We start from the raw sequence: 26644 nt of genomic DNA, 5'->3' as shown, positions 1-26644 counted from the left end.
TGGCCTGGTACTTCCATGAATGCGTTGTGCTTTTGTTTTAGGAAGTACATAGTAAGCAGAATTTGGTCTCATTAAAGGCCATTCAAGGGGGTGTAATGAAGTACAAAAAGGACCTCATTAAAAGGAGCTGTCCTCTAAAAGGCAAGCCAGTGGCAATTACCTTTCCTAAGTGAACATTAGAAAGCAGTTCCTCTGTAACTTCCTAATCTAACTCCGCGATTTTTACATAGAGAGTACCCCTAGGTCTGAATGTCCTTTTATTATCAGAGAGCTGCTAAGGTCAATGATCATGAGCTAGTAACTTTCTTCATCTATAATTACTTAAATTATGAAAGTAGCCTGGCTGGTGTGGCTCAGTGGTTGAGCGTTGACCCAGCAACCAAGAGGTCATTGGTTTGATTCCTGATCAAGCACATGCCCAGGTTGCAGGCTTGACCCCCAGTAGGGAGCATGCAGGAAGCAGCCGATCAGTGATGTTTCACTCTCATCAATGTTTCTATCTCTCTATTCCTCTCCCTTCCTCGCTCTCTAAAAATCAATAAAGGGAAAAACTTTTTAAAAAATTATGAAAGTAATATAAGCACATTACAGATCTTTGGAAAATTTAGGAAAGGAAAAATATACCCGTAAGTCTATCATCCATCATGTTATTGTTATTATTTTGTATATTTCCTTTCTGTCTTTTCTTCTAGAAGTGTTTTTGCATAGTTTTAAGTGGTCTTCCTCTCATTTCTGTAACATACTTACCACCTTGTATCTTACTTTCCCCTGTGGCATTATATTATAAATATTTTTCATGTAATATGTTGTGTTCAATGCCTGCAAAACGTCCCACTTCATGAGGTCCTATGAAGTGTCTGTGGCCCTCTGCAAGATCTATGAACATTATTCCAGAAAATTCCAAGGAATGTAGAACATTATTCCACATTCAGAGACAGCAATGGCATTTATTTGAGTTTCAAAAAGTAAAGGGTAGTTCAATTAGTCATTCAAGCTATTTCCCCTTCAAAGCTGAGCCGTGAGAGAGCCTCTGGGTGTGTGTGCTGAGGGAACATGCAAAACAGGATTAGTGGAGATCACGAGCCAGTCCCTCAGGCTTTACTCCTCCTTTTTATTTATTTTTTAATCCTCACCAGAGGATATGTTTTTATTGAGTTTAAAAGAGAAGAAGAGGGCGAGAGAGAGAGAGAGAGAGAGAGAGAGAGAGAGAGAGAGAGAGAGAGAGAGAAACATGGGTGTGAGAGAGAAACATCTATTGGTTGCTTCCCATACTTGCCCCTACCAGGGATGGAACCTGCAACCTAGGTATGTGTCTCGACCAGGAGTTGAACCCGCAACCCTTTGGTGTACGGGATGATGCTCCAACCAACTGAGCCACCCGGCCAGGGCAAGCTTTACCCCTCTTAACACAACAGCATGGGAATACATAACCAACCCTGAGACAATGTTACATTGTCTTTATTCCTTATTGCATTATTCAGTCTATACTCATAATGGATTATAGTCTAACAACAGAAAGAATAAGGAATACTATCATTAATTATAAGTTAATGAGAAGAATTAAAATTATAATTCTGAACAGATACACACCAACATGGAAGAACCTTGAAAATATTATACTAAGTGAAAGAGGCCAGACTCAAAAGGCCACAGATTGTATGACTCCATTTATATGAAATGTCCAGAATAGGCAAATCCATAGAGACAGAAAGCAGATTAGTGGTTGCCAGGGGCTGGGGGAGAGGAGGGGCGGGGCGGGAATGGGGAGTGACTGCTTATGAGGTTTCCTTTCTGGGTGATGAATATGTTCTGGAACTAGAAAGTGGTGATAGTTGCACAACACTGAGAATGTACTAAATGTCATTATTGATCATTTTTATATTATGTGTATTTTACAATAAAAAATTATAATTCTGAAGTTTTTCCTTCAGATAGTCCTTACCAGATATGTAAGTTGTATTTATGATTCGAAAAAACATAAATTCAAACATCAAAACATATTTGAAACTTTAAAATCTTTTTTGAAAGAAGCAATTCATTTACTGGGAATAACGATTCTATCCACACCCAAATTCCATTCCCAAATGTATTTGTAGAGAAGTATTTATTTGCAAAAAACAGTCTGAAATCTCTCTCGTCTCTTTATTTGTAAACAAAATATGAAAATTATAAAAATAAAACAGCTGATAGTTTAAGTTAAAATGCAAGAATTCTAAACACTAGGCATTGAAAATAAAGTTTGCCCATTTTAATGTCATCACATAGTTTCTTAAATTAAATATAGATTTTGTCCCTGAACTAAACACAATAAATGACTCCATTTCAAAATGTATGTCGCAAATTATGTCGCATCCCGTTCTTTTATTTTACTTTTAATCTTTATTGTTGAAATTATTACAGATGTACCTCTTTTCCCCCCATAGCTCCCCTCCACCCAGTTCCTGCCCCACCCTAGGCCTTTGCCACCCTATTGTCTATGTCCATAGGTAATGTGTATATGCATATAAGATCTTTGTTTAATCTCTTCCGGTGCCTCCCCACCCCCCTTCTTTCTGATAATGGGCAGTCTGTTCCATTTCCATGCCTCTGATTCTGTTTTATTCACCAGTTTATTCTGTTCATTAGATTTCTTATTGGTTTGATTTTTATTTATTCATAAATATATTTTTATTGATTTCAGAGAGGAAGCGAGAGGGAGAGACAGAAACATCAATGATGAGAGAGAACCATTGATTGGCTGCTTCCTGCATGCCCTCCACTGGGGATTGAGCCTGCATCCCAGGCATGTGCCCCTGACCAGAATCAAACTGGGGATCTTTCAGTCCGCATGCTGAGTTCTATCCACTGAGGCAAACCAGCCAGGGCCGTTTGATTTTTAGATTCAATTGTTGATAGATATGTATTTGTTGCCATTTTGTTGTTCATATTTTTTATCTTTTTCTTTTCTTCTTCTTCCTCTTCTTAAAAAATACCCTTCAGCATTTCATATAACACTGGTTTGGTGGTGATGAACTCCTTTAGCTTTTTCTTGTCTGTGAAGCTCTTTATCTGACCTTCAATTCTAAATGATAGCTTTGCTGGGTAGAGTAATCTTGGTTGTAAGTCCTTGCTGTTCATTTGATATTTCTTGCCACTCCCTTCTGACCTGCATGGTTTCTGTTGAGAAATCAGCTGACAGTCATATGGGCACTCCCTGGTAGGTAACTAACTGCTTTTCTCTTGCTGCTTTTAAGATTCTCTTTGTCTTTAGCCCCTGGCATTTTAATTATGTGTCTTGGTGTGGTCCTCTTTAGGTTCCTCTTGTTTAGGATTCTCTGTGATTCCTGGACTTGTAAGTCTATTTCTTTTACCAGGTAGGGAAAGTTTTCTGTCATTATTTCTTTTTTTTAATATATTTTTTATTGATTTCAGAGAGGAAGAGAGAGATAGAAACATCAATGATGAGAAGGAATCACTGATTGGCTGCATCCTGCATGTTGGACCAAGCCCACAACCCAGACATGTGCCCTTGACCGGAATTAAACCTGGGACCCTTTGGTCCACAGGCTGACACTTTTATCCACTGAGCCAAACCAACTAGGGCTCATTATTTCTTCAAATAGGTTTTCATTATCTTGCTCTCACCCATCTCCTTCTAGCACCCCATAATTTGGAGGTTGGTGTACTTGAAGTTGTCCCAGAGGCTCCTTACACTATCTTCATATTTTTGGATTCTTTTTTCTCTTCTGATTGGGTGTTTTTTGCTTCCTCATATTTCAAATCATTGATTTGATTTCCAGAATCCTCTACTTTACGGTTAAATCCCTGTATATTATTCTTTATTTCACTGTATGCTTAATTTCTGTCTGATCCTTTTCCATTTTTTATTTTTATTTTTTGGCATTCTCACTAAGATCCTTGAAAGTCTCACTAAGTCACTTGGAGGTTTCTAGAAGATTCTTGAGTAACCTTATAACCATTATTTTGAACTCTATATCCAATAGTTTGCCTTCTTCCATTTCTTTCGTTTGTGACATGTTTCTTTGTCTCCACATTTTGGCAGCTTCCCTATGTTTGTTTCTATGTATTGGGTAGAGCTGCTAAGTCTCCTTGAATGGTCTTTCATAGAAGGTGTCCTATAGGGCCCAGTGGCTCAGCCTCCCCAGTCACCTGAGGTGGACACTGTAGGTGCACCCCTTTGTGGGCTGTGTGCAGAGTCTTGTCATAGTTGAGCCTTGATTGCTGTTGGTGTCACTGGGAGGAATTGACCTACAGGCCAATTGGCTATAGGGAACAGCTGCAAATAGAGTGGGAGAGCTGTGGAGCAGGACTTGTTTCAGTGGGGTTTTGGTGCTCACTGAGTCTGCCCCTTGAGTGTGTCGCTTATGGATATATAGAGTTGTAACGTGGTATGGTTTAACACTGACCACTGAGTACGCTGGCTCTTGGGTCTCCAGGGAGGTGTAAAGTCATCCACTGCCTGGGGCCACATAGCAGGAGCTACAGAGAGATCTGCAGATTCCCCTCTTTGTATTGGGTTTGGAAGTGCTCAGATGAGGTCCAGCTGTGAAGCAAGGCAGGCTGGTGCTGGTGCTGGGTCTTGGGCCTTTTATTGATAGGTTTGGGGCTCCCTGACCCAGATGCAGCTTGTTTGACAGGTTTTAGCCTGAGCAAGGACAGGTCATTCATAAGTAAAAGCTGCTGCACAAGGTTTGGTGGGGCTGTAAATTGGGTGGAGCTAGGTCTCAGGGAATCACCAGGACTGAGCAAACAGAAATGGCTGCCAGTCAGCCCTGCAACTGGGAAGGTCCCAGCATGGGTACAATGACGGTTCCAAGCACCTGTCTGGGTGAAAGCTGCCCCAGAGCTCCTGCCCCAATGCCAGACAGTCCAGTTTCTCCTCCTATGTGTCTGGGTCCCCCAGAGCCTTGCCCGGCACTGGAACTCAGAGGAAGCAGGACCTTGTAAGTTCAGTTTGTGAGCCAGCCTTTTAAGAGGAGCAGCTGGGTCTCCAGCAGCCTCTGTGTCTCTGAGCCCCAATCTGCACTGGTTTTTATAGCCCATAGTTCTTACTGCCCATAGGGACTTCTTTTCCCAGCTCTGGGACCCTGGGCTGGGTGGCTGGTGTGGGGCTGGGACCCCTTGCTCCTCCAGGTGGCCTCTGCAGAGACAATCTCCCTCCTGATTAAAAAAGCGGCACACGTGGGTGTCGGACCAGCCCATTCAGTGCCTTGGCACCTGCTACCAGTCTCAGTGTGCTTTCTTCTTTACTTCTCTAGTTGTAGGACGTCCATTCAACCAGCTTCCCAGTGGTTCTGGATGATGGTTGTTCTGTATTTTAGTTGTAATTTTGATGTGGTTGTGGGAGGCAGCGAGTATAGGCATTTGCCTAAGCCGCCATCTTGGTTCTCTCAAATTACGCTTTTTCTTATGTAATTACTTTAAAGTATGTGTCATGTTAATAGGAAGTTAAATTTTGTATTAATAACATGGATATTAATGAAGGTTGTATTAAAATAATCTATCATACAATTTTAATACTATTTTGTTAAAAATTAAATAGTTTATAAAAGATTTGAAAGCATATATGAATGATCTAATATTTATAAACATTTTTAATATTTTGAAGTGCTTAGAACAATGCCAGGCACATATTAAGCATTATATGTGTTGGTTAAAAATAATGTAAAAATAAGCCCAGGCTGGCATGGCTCAGTGGTAGAACATCAGCCCATGCACCAAAGGGTCTCAGGTTTGATTCCCCATCAGTACTGACCTGGGTTGCAGGTTCAGGGCTGTGTGTGGGAGGCAACCAATTGATGTGTCTCTCTCACATCAATGTTTCTCTCTCTCCACCCCACCCCTTCTCTCTAAAACTCAATGGAAAAAATATCCTTGGGTTAGGATTTAAAAAAATGTAAAAGTTATAAAATGATTTTTAAAAATACTATGAATTTTGCCGAAACCGGTTTGGCTCAGTGGATAGAGCGTCGGCCTGCGGACTGAAGGGTCCCAGGTTCGATTCCGGTCAAGGGCATGTACCTTGGTTGCGGGCACATCCCCAGTAGGGGGTGTGCAAGAGGCAGCTGATCGATGATTCTCTCTCATCGATGTTTCTAACTCTCTATCCCTCTCTCTTCCTCTCTGTAAAAAATCAATAAAATATATTTTAAAAAAATAAAAATAAAAATACTATGAATTTTATTAGGTTATATATGAGTTGACAAAGGAGACTTGCATAGTAAAAAAAAATTTAAATCTATATCTATATCTGCATACATAGGGAAAGATTTATGTAATGATTCCCCCATTGTTTGGTTATTTGTGTTACTGACAAAGTCTTACTTTTGTAAGGATTAATTGTTTGGTTATTTGGGTTACTGCCAATGTCTTACTTTTGTAAAGATTACTATGATAAACATTTTTCAAACATAGAGATGGTTCTGTAGTTTATTTTCTTGGGGGTATATTCACAGAATTAGGGTTATTAGTCCAAATGTTAGCATGATGCCTTCTAATATGTCACCATTGCTAATCTTATCTGCTTATCTAAGCACAGGGGAAAATATAATGTCCCCACTCATATAGCCTCTATACTAATCTTATCTTTTTAAATCTTTATAATAATTCTGTAGGGTAGGAGGTATTATATTCCTATTTTCTAGATAGGTAAACCGAGACTTGAAGAACTGATTCATTGTACCTGATATCTAGAAGGGCATATTGCATTTCAACTGCAGGGACACCAAGCAGGAAAGAGTCTCTTGTATGATAAATTTCTTTCTCTTGGCTGAAGGGATGGGGTGGGGTGCAGCCAACCTATTGTCATCTACAAGAGAGATGGAAAGGGTTTATGTCATGGAACTGACAATCTTCCAGTTAAAGATTGGAAAGATGGAAAGTAGATTGGAGAGGGAATCAAGAGCGATTGGTAGGATACTGTTGTGTATTAGTGTCCTAGCGCTGCTGTAACAAATCACCACAAACGAGGTGGCTTAAAACAACAGGAATTTATTCTCTCACAGTTGTGGAGGCTGAAAGCCTAAATCAAGGTGTCAGAAGGGCCATGCTCCTCTGAAGGAACGAGGGGAGGGATCCCTCCTTGCCTCTTCTAGTTTCTGGTGGCTGCTGGCCATCTTCGCATGCCTTAGCTCATCGACACAGCACTCCCATCTTGGCCTCTGTCTTCACATGGCCTTCTCCCTGTGTTTGAGTCTTTGTGTCCAAATTTCCCTCTTCTTTTAAGAACATCAGTCATATTGTATTTAGGGCTTACCTTAATTCAATATGACCTCATCTTATCTTTACTACATCTGCAAAGACCCTATTTCCAAATATGGTCATATTCACAGGTTCTGAGTAAACATGAATTTTCTATGGGCGCTATTCATCCCAGTACACTTGAGTAGCAGGAGGCTGACAGTCTGTCCCTCACTACTTCCCACTTTGCGCCCAGCAGTGGTTAGCAGAGGTACCTGCCCCTTGGGCACAACAGGCAAGGCAACATTTAGGAAGCTGATGCTACCCAGGGACAGAGAGCCTCCCCGCACTGAGAAGGCCAGGGATGGGCCCACCCCCAGCTTCCTCCCCAGCCATCGCTGAAAGCAGATTTTAATAAATAGCTACCATAACTCAGTCAGGCCATCTGAGAATCTCAAAGGAAAAGATGTGCACAGAGCCAAAAATCTCTAGTACATCATAAAAGAGAAGCATAAAATGCAATACATGACTAATACTTACAAACAGTTAATAGAACTCACAGAAGGTAATTTTAAAGGAAATATAATGAAAATATTCACAGGGATAAAAGAGACAATTGAATCCATGAAACAAAAAGGAAGTTATTAAAAAATTCTATATGCAGCTATTATTCAAGTAGAGGTCTTGGAAATGAAAAGTATCCAGAAGAAGGAGAAATAGCAGCATGAATACAGATGAAGAGCTACTTAGTGAGCTGGAAACAATAGCTGAGGATTCTCCCAGAATGCTGTACAAGAGGACAGGAAGTATGAAAGAGATGTGTAGAAACATGGAGAACAGAACCAGAGGCTCCCAGACCTATTTATACACGTTCCAGGAGAAAATTAAAAAAACAGAGAACTTGAAAGGGAGGGAAATTTTAAATATAAATTTGATATCTTACTTCCTGGCATATGTCATCAGTTTGGGTCAAATAAACTCTTATAAAAATTAAAATAATAATAAGAAAAGAAAAATTTCCATCATTGAAGAGAGACTCAAGTCTTTAGGTTGAGAACTATGAGAGAGACATCTACATTTAAATACACAAAGTGAGCTGAAACCAAGATGGTGGCATAAGGTAAACACCTAACTGTTGCCTACCACAACAATTTTGAAACTACAACTGGAAAACAGAGTGCACACCATCCAGAACCACCGGAAAGCTGGCAGAGTGGAAAACCTACAACTAGAGGAAAAACAGAGAGGGGGACGCTGAGCCTCAGGAGCTGTGGAGGTGCGGAGATCCGTGAGCGCGGAAAGGGCGGGCGGCTGATACGCGGCAGGCTTGCTTGCAGCGCGAATTAAAAATCTGAGGAACAGAATAAACTGGTGAACATAATAGAATCAGAGGCATATAATGGGAGTGGATTGATAATTCTCAGGGGGAAAGGGGTGTCTGTGTGGGGGGTATGGAAAGAGACTGGACAAAAATCATACACCTATGGATAAGGACAATGGGGGGGAGGGAACCGGGTGATGGGGAGATATGGGGGAAAAAAGGAGAAACAATTGTAATAATCTGAACAATAAAGATTTATTTAAAAAAATAAAAAATAAAAACAATAATCCTATATATATAAAAAATAAATACACAAAGTGAAATTTTAGAACAATAGGCATTAGGAGAATTACTAAAAGCATCAAGGCTTTTAAAAAAACATTTCTACAAAGATTGATATCAGAATTCTTTGTTGTTGTTGTTGACAATATTACAGATGTCCCGGTATCAGAATTCTTAATGGAGACAGATTGAAGACAAGAAAACAATAGAAATATTCTTTAAATTTTCACGAGAAAAATGGTTACAAATCTAGAATTCTATATGCAGCTATTATTCAAGTGTGAATGTAAAATAAATACATTTATAGGTACTCAAGGACTCAGAAACCAAGATGGCGGCATAAGGTAAACACCTAACTGTTGCCTACCACAACAATTTTGAAACTACAACTGGAAAACAGAGTGCACACCATCCAGAACCACCGGAAAGCTGGCAGAGTGGAAAACCTACAACTAGAGGAAAAACAGAGAGGGGGACGCTGAGCCTCAGGAGCTGTGGAGGTGCGGAGATCCGTGAGCGCGGAAAGGGCGGGCGGCTGATACGCGGCAGGCTTGCTTGCAGCGCGGAGAGGGAGGGAAGCAGATGCTGCGTGGCTAGCTTTCTCGTTTGGGAGAAAAACAAAACCTCCCGACTGCACTGAAATCCAGCTGCGGTCGGGGAGAAACTGGTCTGTTTGGCAGCAGGCGAGGCTTAAGAGCAGCCTTCTCTCAGAGGCGCGCAGCCATTAATTCGGGCACAGAGGAACCGGCCCTCTTAGGGCGGCGCGGATGGAAACCAAGTTTGTCTGCACCACCCTGAGACTCCGCCCCATCCAAGCTGAGCACAGCCCTCCCAGTGACTGGATTTCTCCTTCGGGAGAAAAACAAACCTCGGGTCTGCACTGAGATCCAGCCCCAGCTGGGGAGAAACTGGTCTGTTAGGCAGCAGGAGAGGCTCGAAAGCTGCCTTCTCTCAGAGGCGCACAGCCATTAATTCGGGCACGGAGAAACTGCCCCTCTTAGGGCGGAGCAGAAGGGAAACCAAAGCTTGTCTGCGCCACCCTGAGACTCCGCCCCATCCAAGCTGAGCACCGAAGCTCTCCCAGGGGAGACACTGCTGATCCTCACAGCCAACTGGCTTGGAGATCAACTCCCGCCAGTGATACCAACAATCCCAACCACTCTGAACTCCAGTTTCTGGGGACACGCGGGGGACCCAGATGCCTACGGGACTCTCGGCCGGTCAGAGAGTGAGAGTGACTTTTCTGTCGGTGTGGACGACACCAGATTTCAACCACTCTCATAAGGGACACATTCAAGAGGCAGACTCAGTGAGCACCAAAGCCCTACTGTGTCTCCAGCACAGCAATTCTTCCATTATATACACAGCAGGCCCTCACAGCCAATTGGACCAGAGGTCAATTCCTCCCAGTGTACCAACAACAATCAGGGCTTTTAACTACACCAAGACTTTCCACTCAGTCCACAAAGGGGAGTACCAAGAGCGACCACCTAGGGTGATTGGGGAAGCTGAGCTACCAGCCCCTATAGGTCACCGACCACACAAAGCCTCTCCATCAACACAGGGAGGCAGCCAAAATGTGGAGACATCGAAGTATGTCACAAGTAGGAGAAATAGATGAAAGCAAACTAATGGACAACACAGTGTTCAGAACCATATTTATAAGGTTACTCAAGAATCTTCTAAAAACCGCTGAGAAACTTGAAGAGACCTTCAAGGACCTTAATGAGAATACCAAAAAAATGGAAAAGGACCAGTCAGAAATTATGCATACACTGTCTGAAATAAAGAATATACAGAGTAGACCACCGCACCCGAAGAGTCAAACCAAAGAGCTGGAATATGAGGAAGAGAAAAACACCCAACCAGAGAGGCGGAAAGAAAGAAGAATCCAAAAGTGTGAGGATAGCATAAGGAGCCTCCGGGATGGCTTTGAGCATACCAATATCCGAATTTTTGGGGTGCCAGAAGAGAGAGAGCAAGATACTGAAAACCTATTTGAAAAAATAATGACAGAAAACTTCCCCCACCTGGTGAAAGAAATGGACTTACAAGTCCAGGAAGTGCACAGAACCCCAAACAAGAGGAATCCAAAGAGGACTACACCAAGACACATCATAATTAAAATGCCAAGGGCAAAAGACAAAGAGAGAATCTTACAAGCAGCAAGAGAAAAACAGTTAATTACCTACAAGGGAGCACCCATACAACTGTCAGCTGATTTCTCAACAGAAACTATGCAGACCAGATGGGAATGGCAAGAAATATTCAAAGTGATGAATAGCAAGAACCTACAACCAAGACTACTCTACCCAGCAAAGTTATCATTCAGAATTGAAGGGCAGATAAAGAGCTTCACAGATAAGAAAAAGCTAAAGGAGTTCATCACCACCAAACCAGTATTATATGAAATGCTGAAAGGTATTCTTTAAAAAGAGGAAAAAGAAGAAAAAAGTAAAGATAAAAATTATGAACAACAAATATCTATCAACAAGTGATTCTAAAAATCAAGTGAATTAAAAATCTGAGGAACAGAATAAACTGGTGAACATAATAGAATCAGAGGCATATAATGGGAGTGGATTGATAATTCTCAGGGGGAAAGGGGTGTCTGTGTGGGGGGTATGGGAAGAGACTGGACAAAAATCATACACCTATGGATAAGGACAAAGGGGGGGAGGGAACTGGGTGATGGGTAGATATGGGGGAAAAAAGGAGAAACAATTGTAATAATCTGAACAATAAAGATTTATTTAAAAAAATAAAAAAATAAAAACAATAATCCTATATATATAAAAAATAAATACACAAAGTGAAATTTTAGAACAATAGGCATTAGGAGAATTACTAAAAGCATCAAAGCTTTTAAAAAACATTTCTACAAAGATTGATATCAGAATTTGTTGTTGTTGTTGACAATATTACAGATGTCCCGGTATCAGAATTCTTAATGGAGACAGATTGGAGACAAGAAAACAATAGAAATATTCTTTCAATTTTCACGAGAAAAATGGTTACAAATCTAGAATTCTATATGCAGCTATTATTCAAGTGTGAATGTAAAATAAATACATTTATAGGTACTCAAGGACTCAGAAATTTTACACGAAAAGTTAATAGAGGATATAGTTACCTAGAAAAATGAAAAAGAAAGTAATCACATATAGATCCATGAAGGAGTATTTTGTTAAAGAAATCAGTGAAATTATGTAAATCCATATAAGTTAGGGTAACCTCTGGAAGAAATAGCAGATACAAGTTCCAAATTTTAAGAAGCATAAAATAGCCTGGCCAGTGTTGCTCAGTGGTTGAGCATCGACCCATGAACCAAGAGGTCACTGGTTCGATTCCCTGTCAGGCTACATGCCTGGGTTGCAAGCTCGATCCCCAGTAGGGGGTGTACAAGAGGTGGCTGATCGATGATGTTTCTATCTCTCTATCACTCTCCCTTCCTCTCCTTCTAAAAATCAGTAAAACATATTTTAAAAAAGGATAAAATAAGACAAAGAAAACCCAATCAACCTTACAAAAGACAAAAGAAAATGACAAAATACAGAGTAAATAGAAAAGGCAAATGAGATGGGAGTTCAGATGTATCAATATCACATTGAATGTGACTGGTTTAAGTTCATGGATGACAAAGGAATCTTATACTGGATTTTAAAAAATCTAGCTATTATAAGAGACATATGTAAAATAAAATCACCTAAGAAGGTTGGAAATCAAGTGATGAAGAAAGATATTCAAAGAAAAAGTAAATAATAGTAAACTATGTGTGATTGTATTTAAAGTGAATTAAATAGAATTCAAGGGAGGCCTAGAAAATAAATGTACCCAGTGTAGTGACACGCCGGGTACCTACACGGTGGTCCCTAAACGTCATTTCCCACGAAAAGGAATCAGTGTCCACTTGGGAAGAGGCTGGTTCCAAGGCTGCGGCAGGAAAGGTACAAGTTGTCCTATTAGAGGCAAGAAAGCTAAAGAACACACAGAATGTCAAAACCACCTAGGAACCAACTCAAAGAGGCTCCTACTGGCTAAAGAGGTGACAATTTTGCATTAATAAAAATAATAATTGTACTGAATTTAAAACACTTTAAATATATTTAAGTGTAGAAGTATGGGATAATTTTTAAAAATCCGTTTTGGCCGCTTTCTGCAAGAAACAGGGAAAACACATCAAACAACACCATAGGGGGGAAATGAGCAAAAGCCAGACTAGGAAATTCTGCAGAACAAACGGCCCAGTTCTTTCAACAAATAAGTCCCAAGGAGAAAAGAAAGGTGTGGGATGGGGTGGGGGTGGGGACGGGTGATCTATAGATTAAAAGAGACTTAAAAGACGGACCACTCAATTGCAGATATGGAGCTTAATGGCTCTCAATACAAATAAATACACTGCTAAAATATTTATGAGATGTACAGGGACATTTGAGCACTGACTGGATATTTAATGATATTATGGTAATGTTAAAAAAAGGGTTCTTATATTTTAGAGACATACTGAAATATAGATGAAATGTGATGCCAGGGACTTGCTTCAGAATGATATTTGCTATGAGTGGGTCATTTTTGGCTATGAGTTAGTACATGGGGAGTTATCATGTTATTTTCTGCATGTTCGTAATTTTTTTAAAAGTTAAAAGAAGACACGAAGCCTAATAAGTTTTATGGGTGAGTACTACTAAACTTTCCAAAATGGGAATTTCTATGTGATGTACATTATTGTACTGTTGGAAAGCTATGCAGCTCGTTCTGTGAGACCGGCAAAGGAGTGATGCCTAAACTGAATGTCAGCCTCACTTGGAACATAGATGCGAAAGTCCTATTTAAACTTCAGCAAATCAAATACAACAGGATATCAAGGGAATATATTATGACAAAGGGCGGTTAATTACAGAAGTCCAAGCATTTTAATTTTAACTTAGAAAATTTATGTAATTCACTACAATTAGAGGTTAAAGCATCTGATTATTTTAATAAATGCTGAAAAAATAATTGATAAAGTTTAACATCTGTGAATGATTTTTGAAAAACTCTAAGCAACTACCTATAGAGGGGAAATTCCTTATGTTAATAAAAGGACATACCAAAAACCTTCAGCTAACATAATACTTAGAGATGATTTTAGATGTAATCCTATTAAATCAAGAATAAGACATGCTTGCTTTTAGGCTACTCTGCAACATTAAACTGGGAGATCTGGTCAAAGCAATAAAACAAGAAAAATGAAAAAGAAACCTATAAATGAGGATGTTTTCACCCCCAGTAAGAAGGTCTGATTTGAAGTAGCTTATACAATAAATTATTATCCTATCTAATAAAGAGGGAATATGCTAATTAACCCTCATGCTGTCACAAAGATGGCGGTACCCACAGCCAATAAGGAGGGAATATGCTAATTGACTGCCCTGCCCTCAAAGATGGTGGTGCCCACAGCCACAAGATGGCAGCTGCCCAGCCTCCCAGGGCTGCCCGAGGCTCAGGTAACCAGGGCCGGCAGAGGCTTGCACTGCTGGCAGTGGCAGCAGCAGAGGTGTGATGGGGTGTCGCCTTCCCCTGATCTCTGGGGAAGAAGCCCCCCTTGAGGGCTCCTGGACTGTGAGAGGGGGCAGGCTGGGCTGAGGGACTAGAATTTTCATGCACCGGACCTCTAGTCTCACCTAATAAGAAACCTGAGGTAGGACGTCTCCAGAGTTGGTTAATTTAGTGGTTTACTGACATCATTAAAGACGCAGGTTTTTTCCTATTTTAGTTCTAAATGTACCTATCCAGGGAGTCAGGTTTGCATGTCTCTCAAGCTTGCCCCTGCCAAGGCAAGGAGATGACTCCCATGTTACTCCCATCCTGTGTAAACCTGTGACACAGAAGAGAAGGTTGTTCTCTTCAAAACGGAGGAAGTGTTTCCCAGAAGCGGTGCAGGATGTCATTACATCTTAGTGGCCAGAACTGGGTCATTTGTTCATCTCCGATTAATGGAACGGAGCTCGCAGTCTGCTCAGGATGGACATTTTGTGGGAGAAAGCAAGGAAATCTGGGTGGTCAAATGATTGAGATTTTGTATTTATTATTGCAACATAACCAAGCCTGTCCTGATCCAATTAACAAAACCTAAAGTTAACCTCTTTATCCTCCTCCTGAACAATACATCCAGTCACCCCCTTTCCTACTGGGGTGCACCACACTCCTTCCTTCCCTCTATAGTGAAACGCTTTTATCAGTTTCTTTTGAATACTTCCAATATTTCTTTATGCAGATACAAGCAAAAAAGAATATATATTATTTTATCCTTTTCTTGCATAAAAGCAAAACATTATTACTATTTTGCACCTTTATTTTGTTTCTTAAAATAGACCCTGAAGATCTTTTCATATCAATACATAAAAAGCTTCCTTTTTTTTTTTTTTACAGTTGTACTGTGTTCTATTGTGTGAATAGAGAACAGTTTATTTGACCAGCTCCTTATCGATGGGCATGTGATGGTTTCCGATCTTTTTCTATTGTAGCTAGTGATGCAATGATGAATTACCCTCCATTGTATATACATCATTTTGTCAATGTGCGGGACACATATTAAATGTCCACAAGTGAAAATGTCTAGTCAAAGGGTAAATGCATTGTAAATTGGGGAACTATTGTCAGTTGCCTTCTATTATGGTTGCGTCTTTTTCAGTCTCGCTGGCCTCACTAACAGAAATTGCTGTTCAACTTTTGGGTTTTTCCTAATTTAATAGTTTTCTCAGTTTAATTTTATGTTGCATTTTAAAATTATGAGTTAAAGGAAATCTACATTCTTTTTATATGCATAAGGGCTATCGGTATATCTTTTCTATGTGAACTTTTTGTTCTTGTACTTTGCTCATGTTTTCTTTAAAAGTATTGATCTTTATTGGCCTTTTTTGTATTGATTTATTATAATTCCTTATATGTTTGGAGAATTAGTGCTTTATCTATGATGTAAGTTGCAAATATATTTCCCCAGTTTGTCTTTTGTCTTTCAACATCCTATGGCATATTTTTTCCATACACTTAAAGAGTTTTTTGTTTTTTTACTTAGTCAAAATTACTCATCTTTTTTGTGTGTCTTTTGTATTTTGAGTTATAATTAGCTCATAAAGAACTTCACTTAGGGTTTCTTCAGATAGATTTATGGTTTTATTTTTTAATTAAGGTTTTAAAGATATTTGCCTTTTTCCTAGTATATGATGAGAGGAATCGATTTGCCTTTATTGTCACTCTGACTTTGGGTTGCCACCTTTTCATATACTAAATTTTTTTTATGTATTTGGTTCTATTTCTGCACTTTATATTCTCTTCCTTTAGTCTGTCTAATCATTATCATACTGCTTTAATTATTGGGACCTGTGAGTATATTTTAATATCTGTCTGGGATAGCTCCACTACACTGTTCTTCCTTTTCAGAATATTTATGGTTACTCTTGCTTTCTTTTTTTATTGATTTTAGACAAAACTTATCTAGTTCATGAAAACAAAATCTATTGTTAATTTTAAGATGTAATTAAGTTTATAAATTGATTCAGAGAGAATGCACTTTTGTGTCATGTTGAATTTTTCTTCCAAAGAACATGGTATATATTTCCATTATTCGGTTATACTTTTGTGTCCCACAATAGTGTTTAAATTTTTCCTCATAAAGATGTATATTTCTTGTTACATATATTCTTAAGTAGTTTATCTATTTGTTGTTGTTTGCTATTGCAGATGTGGTCTTTATTTCCATTGTATTTTTTAACCAGTATTGTTTAATATGGGGAAGTTATTCATTGCTGTATATTAATTTTATATCCTGCAATTCACTGGATTATATTACTATATGTAGTAATTTTTCAGTTGATTCTCTTAAATATAAAATAGTATCATTTGAAAATAGTGATAATTTTACCATCTCGTTTTAAAATCCTAGTCTGGCTGGTATAGCTCAGTGGTTGAGCATTGTCCCCTGGAGCAAGAGGTCCCAGGTTTGATTCCCGGTCAGAGCACATGCCCGGGTTGTGGGCTCAATCTCCAGTGTGGGGTGTGCAGGAGGCAGCCAATCAATGATTCTCTCTCATCATTGATGTTTCTCTCTCTCTCTCTCTCTCTCTCTCTCTCTCTCTCTCTTTCTTCCTCTCTAAAATCAATAAAAATATATTTTTGAAAATCCTTATCTGAGGACATTTGTCATTGACTTTTAGAGAGAGGAGAAGAAAGGGAGGGAGAGGGAGAGAGAAAAAGAAAGAGAGAGAGAGAGAGAGAGAGAGAGAGAGGTTGACTTGTTGTTTCACTTACTTATGCGTTCACTGGTTGATTCTTGTATGTGCCCTGACTGGAGTTCAAACCTGCAACCTTGGCATATCAGGAGGACGCTCTAACCAACTGAGCTACCTGGCCAGGGCCTCTCATTTTCAATTCTTATACTTTCTCTTGCCTAATTGTATTTGTTAATATCTTTAGGACAATATTAAATAGATCCCCTAAATCAAACACACACACACACACAATCATGAAGGAAAATATAAGCAAAAATTTGTCACGTGGGGTAGAAAAAATTCTCTAATGCAGGACATACTCACAAAAGGCTTTACTGAAAAGATTGATAAATTTGATCCTCAAAATAACACCTTACTTATTCTTATAAAATGTACCAAAACCAAAGTGAAAGACAAAACAAGAGGCTAAGATTTGCATCATATATACAGTAACAAAAAATTAATATTACAAATATGTTAGACAGTCAACAAGAAAAAAAGCAGGGAGAAACCAAGATGGCGGCATAGGTGAAACACCTAACCTGCAGCCGGGCACAACAATTTCAAAGGCACAACTAGAGGTCAGAACGGACATCGTCCAGAACCACAGGAGAGCTGGCGGACTGAAATGCCCACAGCTGGGGGGAAGGAGAGGGCCACGGGGACAATCGGGGGAGCCGTAAAAGCCTGAGGTATGGAGAAACTGGCGGAGACACGAGCACGCGCGCCTGCGGGGAGGATGGAGCCGGAGAGGAAGGGGCGGCTGACGGCCTGGCCGGCGTTCACTGGCAGGAAGGAGATAAAGGCTCCGGAGTGCGCTAAGCGCCGGCTCCGACTGCACTGAGCGCCAGTTCCGGGCGAAACCCTGGGAAGCCAGGCGCAGGCTGGGGGAATGAATCTGGGCTGTGAGGCGCAGGCACAGAGGAGCGGGGGAAGGCAGAGCTCCAGAGGCGCGCACGGGAAGGCGAGCAAAGGACGGACTGTTGCCTGCGCCACTGAACTGCCCTAGCGGGAAGGAGACATAAGCTCAGGACCGTGCTGAACCCCAGTTCCGACTGCACTGAACCCCAGTTCCGGGCGAAACCCTGGGAAGCCAGGCGCACGCTGGGGGAATGAATTTGGGCTGTGGTGGCGGAGGCACAGAGAAGCGGCGGCTCCAGACGCGCGCACTGGAAGGTGCGCAGAGGACGGACTTTTGCCTGCGCCACTGGGTGGCCCTGCTGGGAAGGAGACAGGGATGCCAGACTGCGCTGAGACCCAGTTCCAACTGCACTGAAACCCAGTTCCAGGCGAGAATCTGGGAGTCCAGATTCATTAGGGGAGGGACTGGACTGTTTGGCAGTCGGCGAAACTCCAGGGCGCGTTTCTCTCAGAGGTGTTTGCAAGGAGTACAGAGGGACACAGACACAGGAGCCTCATAGGGCGGGGCTGACAGGAAGCCAAGGTTGTAGGCTCCACCCTGTAGCTCCGCCCCAGCCAAGCTGAGCAGAAGCTTTTTCCTGCTGAGTGCCTCAGGTAGTGGCTGACCCACACTGCATTGGAGACCCAGAAACGAGGGCATCTAGTGGTTGGTGGGAGATGACACCAGATTTCAATCACTTGCATAAGGGAGGCATTCTAGAGGCAGACTCAGTGAGCGCCAAGGCATTGCTGCATCAAGACCCGGCCCACAAACATGTCTCCTGCACAGCAACTCTTCCTATATGGACAAAGAGGGTCCTCACGGCCAATTGGCCTGGAGGACAATTCCTCCCAGTGACACCAACAACAATCAAGACTTAACTGTACAAAGGAGGACCAAGATGGAGACATAGGGCGGCAGCCTGATCGTTGCCTACCACAACAATATTGAGACTACGACGGGAGAGCAGAGCAGACACCAGCCAGAAAGACCGGGGGGCTGGCTGAGCAGATGCTCTACAACTAGAATAAAAGAGAGGGGTACGCAGGATGATGCTGATGCTGGTGACCCAAAGTCCACACTTTAAGAACTATGGCTCAGGCGACACAATGGTGGCCTGGAACGTGCTCGGCGCAGTTCCCCCGGCGGTCTCCGGCTGAGGGGACGGCTCCACTCGCTGCCGAGCACGGACAGACGAGCCCCTGGGAGACATGGGGTGGAAGACTCCGTGCTTGCTGACCTCCGAGTCCTTCAAGAATCTCAATGCCCCGAAGTGGCCAGGTGCGCACGCTCAGCGACTGGCCACCGTTACAGACCCAAGGGCCGACGCAGCGACACCGGACCAGCCCACCGCCGGGCACCGGGCACACCGGAGCCTTGCCGAGCCCGCCGCCCAACGAGTTCTGCGGCAGCCGCCCTGGAGCTCTGAGAAAATGACCTAAGGAATTGCTGAGAGGGAATTGACCAACAGGAATTGGGATCAAGAAGACGAAACCCCGCTGAGACCCGAGTCCAGGCGAGCCTGCGAGCCTCTGGGCTCAGATGTGGTCACACGCATCTGGGTCTAGGTGAGGCTTCACGCCCCTGGGTTTGGGTGAGGCCACACGCCCCTGGGTCCAGGTGAAGCTGGATTCCGGGTTCGGGTGAGGCCATGTGCCCCTGGGTCCGGGCGAATCTGAACCCTGGGTCCGGGTGAGGCCGTGGGCCCCGGGATCCGGGTAAGGCTGGGTCCCGAGTACGGGTAAGGCCGTGAGCCCCTGGATCCGGGTGAGACCACGCGACCAGGGGTCTGAGAGAGGTAACGCGCCCCTGGGTCCGGGTGGCTTCGTGCACCTAGGTCCAGGTGAGGCCACGTGCCCCTGGGTCTGAGAGAGGCCACGCACCCCTGGGTCTGGGCGAGACCATATGTCCCTGGATCCGGGTGGGGCCTCGTGCACCTAGGCCCGGGTGGGGCCGCGTGCCCCTGGGTCTGGGGGAGGCCAGGCGTCCCTGGGTCCGGGTGAGACCGTGTGTCCCTGGATCCGGGTGAGGCCTCGTGCGCCTAGGCCCGGGTGAGGCCACGTGCCCCTGGGTCTGGGGGAGGCCAGGCGTCCCTGGGTCCGGGTGAGACCGTGTGTCCCTGGATCCGGGTGAGACCTCGTGCACCTAGGCATGGGTGAGGTCACGTGCCCCGGGGTCTGAGAGGCCAAGCGTCCCTGGGTCCGGGTGAGACCATGTGTCCCTGGATCCGGGTGAGGCCGCGTGCACCTAGACCCGGGTGAGCCCAAGTGGCCCTGGGTCTGGGAGAGGCCAAGCGTCCCTGGGTCCGGGTGTGACCATGTGTCCCTGGAGCCGGATGAGGCCTCGTGCACCTAGGCCCGGGTGAGGCCACGTGCCCCTGGGTCTGGGAGAGGTCAAGCGTCCCTGGGTCCGGGTGAGACCATGTGTCCCTGGATCCGGGTGAGGCCTCGTGCACCTAGGCCCGGGTGAGCCCAAGTGGCCCTGGGTCTGGGAGAGGCCAAGCGTCCCTGGGTCCGGGTGCGACCATGTGTCCCTGGATCCGGGTGAGGCCTCGTGCACCTAGGCCCGGGTGAGCCCAAGTGGCCCTGGGTCTGGGAGAGGCCAAGCGTCCCTCGGTCCGGGTGAGACCATGTGTCCCTGGATCCGGGTGAGGCCTCGTGCACCTAGGCCCGGGTGAGCCCAAGTGGCCCTGGGTCTGGGAGAGGCCAAGCGTCCCTGGATCCGGGTGAGACCATGTGTCCCTGGATCCGGGTGAGGCCTCGTGCACCTAGGCCCGGGTGAGCCCAAGTGGCCCTGGGTCTGGGAGAGGCCAAGCGTCCCTGGGTCCGGGTGAGACCATGTGTCCCAGGATCCGGGTGAGGCCTCGTGCACCTAGGCCCGGGTGAGCCCAAGTGGCCCTGGGTCTGGGAGAGGCCAAGCGTCCCTGGGTCCGGGTGAGACCATGTGTCCCTGGATCCGGGTGAGGCCTCGTGCACCTAGGCCCGGGTGAGCCCAAGTGGCCCTGGGTCTGGGAGAGGCCAAGCGTCCCTGGGTCCGGGTGAGACCATGTGTCCCTGGATCCGGGTGAGGCCGCGTGCACCTAGGCCCGGGTGAGCCCAAGTGGCCCTGGGTCTGGGAGAGGCCAAGCGTCCCTGGGTCCGGGTGCGACCATGTGTCCCTGGATCCGGATGAGGCCTCGTGCACCTCGGCCCGGGTGAGCCCAAGTGGCCCTGGGTCTGGGAGAGGCCAAGCGTCCCTGGATCCGGGTGAGACCATGTGTCCCTGGATCCGGGTGAGGCCTCGTGCACCTAGGCCCGGGTGAGCCCAAGTGGCCCTGGGTCTGGGAGAGGCCAAGCATCCCTGGGTCCGGGTGCGACCATGTGTCCCTGGATCCGGGTGAGGCCGCGTGCACCTAGGCCCGGGTGAGCCCAAGTGGCCCTGGGTCTGGGAGAGGCCAAGCGTCCCTGGGTCCGGGTGCGACCATGTGTCCCTGGATCCGGATGAGGCCTCGTGCACCTAGGCCCGGGTGAGCCCAAGTGGCCCTGGGTCTGGGAGAGGCCAAGCATCCCTGGGTCCGGGTGAGACCATGTGTCCCTGGATCCGGGTGAGGCCGCGTGCACCTAGGCCCGGGTGAGCCCAAGTGGCCCTGGGTCTGGGAGAGGCCAAGCGTCCCTGGGTCCGGGTGCGACCATGTGTCCCTGGATCCGGATGAGGCCTCGTGCACCTAGGCCCGGGTGAGCCCAAGTGGCCCTGGGTCTGGGAGAGGCCAAGCGTCCCTGGGTCCGGGTGAGACCATGTGTCCCTGGATCCGAGTGAGGCCTCGTACACCTAGGCCCGGGTGAGCCCAAGTGGCCCTGGGTCTGGGAGAGGCCAAGCGTCCCTGGGTCCGGGTGCGACCATGTGTCCCTGGATCCGGGTGAGGCCTCGTACACCTAGGCCCGGGTGAGCCCAAGTGGCCCTGGGTCTGGGAGAGGCCAAGCGTCCCTGGGTACGGGTGAAGCCAGATCCAGGGTCCGGGTGAGGCCGTGCGCCCCTGGATCCATCCGGGTGAGGCTGGGTCCCAGGCCCGGGTGAGACCACGCGCCCCTTGGGTTTGGGTGAGGCCACGTGCCCCTTAGTCCGGGTGACGCCGTGCCCCTGGGTTCGGCCGAGACCAAACCAGAGGGAGTCGGACCTCCATTACCACCATTTGTCCACCATCCAGAACTGAGGGGTCAGTGCTGACATGTACACATAAGGAACTACTGGACATTGAAATTGGGTCTCAAAAGAACTGTTGGTCCAGGGAGAAGCTCGCTACAGATTGATTCATTTGCCTGTCAGCATAACTATTATTGCTCGTCTCACATTCAGTTCTTATTAGTATATATCTAGTGACATATGATCTCGCTCATCTAGGGGAAATGATGAACAACATAGACTGAGGAACAAGAACAGAACCAGAAGCAAGGAGGCATCGATCGGACTATCGGGCCTCAGAGGGAGGATAGGGGAGGGTAGGGGGAGGGTGGGGGGAGGGGGAGAGTTCAACCAAAGGACCTGTATGCATGCATATAAGCCTATCCAACGGTTAAGTTCAACAGGGGATTGGGGCATGCGTGGGGAGAGGGGTGGGATGGGAATGGGGGGATGAGGACAAATATGTGACACCTTAATCAATAAAGAAATTAAAAAAATTAAAAAAAAAAAAAAAAAAAAAAAAAAAAAAGCAATTCAATAAAACATTATCAGAGGCTATAAAGACAGAAAACATAAAGCCAATAAAGATGTTAACAGATATCTTTTATAGTTAATCAGGGATATGCAAATCTTAACAACAATAAGATACTATTTCTTAACTGTGATGTAGACTAGAATTTTATATAGATTATATCACGTGTAGTCAAAGGTACAGAAAATTGTTATTTTATATTCAGTTGTTGAGAGTTTAAATTCATATAATCTTTTGGAGAGATAATATAGTGATATCAAAATTCTAAAACTGTATACACTTTTATGTAACAACTAGAGGCCTGGTGCACGAAATTCGTGCATGGGGGGGTGTGTGTCCCTCAGCCCAGCCTGCACCCTCTCCAATCTGTCTAAACGGGCAGTCGGACATCCCTCTCACAATCCAGGACTGCTGACTCCCAATCGCTCGCCTGCCTGCCTGTCTGATTGCCCCTAACCGCTTCTGTCTGCCTGCCAGCCTGATCACTCTCTAACCACTCTCCTGCCAGCCTGATTGATGCCTAACTGCTTCCCTGCCGGTCCGATTGCCCCTAACTGCCCTCCCCTGCCGGCCTGGTCACCCCTAACTGTCCTCCCCTACAGGCCTGCCCCCCCAACTGCCCTCCCCTGCTGGCCCGGTCATCCCTAACTTCCCTTCCTTGCCAGCCTGGTCACCCCTAACTGCCCTCCCCTGCTGGCCTGGTCACCCCTAACTGCCCTCCCTTGCAGGCCTGGTCACCCCCAACTGCCCTACTCTGCTGACCTGGTCACCCCTAACTGCCCTCCCCTGCAGGCCTGGTCGCCCCCAACTGCCCTCCCCTGCCAGCCATCTTGTGGCGGCATCTTGTGTCCACATGGGGGCGGCCATCTTTGACCACATGGGGTTGGCCATCTTGTGTGTTGGAGAGGTCAATTTGCATATTACCTCTTTATTAGATAGGATGCTTACACAGCATGCACTAGAAGTATATATGGTCATCTGATAAAAAGATCTATAATAATAAAAATTTAAAACAAACCAACTATCAATGGTAAAATGGTTAAATAATCTGTAGATTGTACATGTACATAAGGATATATGTACAATAATGTTCATTGCATCACTGTTTATAGTAGCAAATAGTCAAACCAACCTAAATGACAACCATAGGGGAATGGATAGGTAAAATGTGGTCTAATCATATAATAGATTACTATGCAACAGTTAAAGTGAATACAAACATATTTATCATGTTTATAATTTGCATTATAAAAGGAAGGTAGACACCCAGCATGCTACTACTTTTGTAAACGTTATATAGGTACATATATATTTCAGAGAGGAAGGGAGAGGGAGAGAGAAATAGAAACATAAATGATGAGATAGAATCACTGATGGTTGCCTCCTGCTCGCCCCCCACTGGAAATCAGCCGGCTATCCGGGCATGTGCCCTGACTGAAAATAGAACCGTGACCTCCTGGTTCATAGGTCAACGCTCAACCATTGGGCCACACCAGCCAGGCTGTAAAGGTTTTTAATTCACAAAATAATGCTGCATGCTTTGTACAGGAAATATGGCAAGTGGGTTAGAAAGATACACATTAAATATCTGAACAAAAATGCCTATGGTGAAAGAAGAAGAGTGGGGGTAAAGGACTAAAACTCAAAATTGGCTATTACTGATGAGTATGAATAATCAAATCATGCCAATGCATTTGTACAACTGGGGTCTAACAAAATTAGAAAAACCAAAAAAGAGCTTCCTTAGCGCTGCCTACGGAGGTGGCAGCCATCTGCTAACTTGGCACCATGGCTGCCCTCATATCCCTGGTGAAAGCCAAGGTCATCAGAAAGAGGACCAAAAAGTTCATCCAACACCAGTCAGATAGATATGACAAAATGAAGCGCAACTGGAGGGCACCCAGAGGCATTGACAATAGGGTGCACAGAAGATTCCAGGGCCAGATCATGATGCCCAGCATTGGTTACAGGAGCAACAAGAAAACAAAGCACGTGCTGCCCAGTGGCATCGGAAGTTCCTGGTCCACGGCGTCAAGGAGCTCGAAGTGCTGCTGATGTGCAGCAGATCTCACGGTGCTGAGGTTGCTCACAGCGTCCTCGAAGAACCGCAAAGCCACTGTGGAAAGAGCAGCCCAGCTGGCCCTCAGAGTCCCCAACCCCAATGCCAGGCTGCGCAGCAAAGAAAATGAACGGACAGCGTGTGTGCACATTGTATTTGTGTTAATAAAACCATGAAGTTCTTCCAAAAAATAAGAAGAGAGACAAATAAACAAGATTGTAACACAACCATACCAGTACTTAGGTGAGAATTAACAGTAAATAAGTAAGTGGAACTATATTCTTTTGACATGGAAAAATCTCCAAGATCTATAGTTAAGTGAAAAAAGCAAGTTAAAGGACCATATGTATAATGTTATAACACTTATGTAAAGCAAAACCATAAAACGGTCTACACACACACACACACACACACACACACACACACACACACACACGTACATGCCCTTGACTGGCAATCAAACTGTGACCTCCTGGTTCATGGTTGACGCTCACCACTTAGCAACACCGGCTGGGCTGAATGACCTAACTTTATACAAGGGTTTCAAATAGATTGGATATCACCCAATTTCTCATCAACTCATTACTTTTGGAAAATATTTTCCCACAAAGAATGCTCCTTTATTCAACAGAAAAGTAACTGCACTCTATAAATGAGTTTTCAGGACAGAATTCATGACCTGGCCGATGGAGGAAGGCTCTCTACTTAAGACATGAATAGCTCCTTGTCCACCTCACTATTTTTAAAAATGTTTTTATTGGTCTTTTTTAGGGAGAGGTGAGAGGAGAGGGGAGAGAGAGAGAGAAACATTGATGAGAGAAACATCATGGATCAGCTGCCTCCTGCACAGGGGTTGAATACAAAACCCAGGCATGTGCCCTGGCCAGGAATGGAACCAGTGACCTCTAAGTACATGGGCCTGTGGTCAACCACTAAGCCACACCAGGTAGTCAAGGTAATGGAAAGCAAGGATCTGAGACCAAGATTACTATATCCAGCAAAGCTATCATTCAAAATAGATGGTCAAATAAAGACCTTCCCAGACAAAAATAGACTAAACGAGTTCATCACCACCAAACCAGCATTACAAGAAATGCTGAAGGGATTGCTGTAAGAAATTGCTGCGAAGAAAAAACAGAGAGAGAAACCTAGCCATACAGAATTAAAATGGTTATAAATAAGTACCTCTCAATAATAACCCTAAATGTAAATGTATTAAATGCTCCAATCAAAAGGTGTAGGGTAGCTGAATGGATACAAAAACATGACCCAACTATATGCTGTCTACAAGAGACCCACCTCAGAACAAAAGACACACACAGGATGAAATTGAAGGGATGGAAAAAAATTTTCCATGCAAATGGAAAAGAAAGAAATGCTAGAATAGCAATACTCATATCCAACAAAATAGACTTTAAAAGCATCATGCTAAGCGAAATAAGCCAGTCAGAGAAAGATAAATATCATATGACCTCACTCATTTGTGGAATACAATGAACAACATAAACTGATGAACAAAAATAGAGCCAGGGGGAAAAAATATTCTAGAATATAATAGGAGTAATCCTGCTATTTGCAGATTTTTAATATTTCCTACAACTTTTGTGATATCATACTATGTTAGTACAGTTTTGGTAATATTATTATACTTAAAATCCTTTTATTCTTGAAATATTAATGTTTATTGCAGGAACATTATCATATTTAAAATTGTTTTTCTTGAGATTAAAAGAAATAATAATAACCAAGTCAGAGACTGGACCTGCAGAATTCGCCTTCCACAATGCCTGCCATTTCACTGCGTAATTGGGCTTCTAATAAAAGATTCCAGGTATTGGTGATGTTCTTCTAGAACGATCTTTCTAGGACAGTTGTGCAGCTGGAGATGTAGATACTCTGGTCAAATATAAAACAATTTAAAAGTATTGGACAATATCTGAGAAAGGGATGGATTTCCTGATCC

At 44.3% G+C, this 26644-nt stretch overlaps 1 non-coding gene and 1 pseudogene across 1 annotated transcript; both read left to right on the top strand.

Moving 5' to 3' along the window:
- The first annotated feature begins 5241 nt into the window (after window positions 1–5241).
- On the top strand, window positions 5242–5336 carry MIR9236B (microRNA mir-9236b). Its single transcript, NR_130545.2, has one exon. It is a non-coding gene; the product is annotated as a microRNA mir-9236b (primary transcript).
- Window positions 5337–24410: 19074 nt separating this feature from the next.
- On the top strand, window positions 24411–24857 carry LOC103301932 (60S ribosomal protein L32-like; annotated as a pseudogene).
- Window positions 24858–26644: the final 1787 nt, after the last annotated feature.

The sequence above is a fragment of the Eptesicus fuscus genome, chromosome 10, assembly GCF_027574615.1.
Source record: "Eptesicus fuscus isolate TK198812 chromosome 10, DD_ASM_mEF_20220401, whole genome shotgun sequence".
NCBI classification, from domain to species: domain Eukaryota; kingdom Metazoa; phylum Chordata; class Mammalia; order Chiroptera; family Vespertilionidae; genus Eptesicus; species Eptesicus fuscus.
Note: the sequence above shows the minus strand (reverse complement) of the source record. Positions and strands in the feature narration are given on the sequence as shown.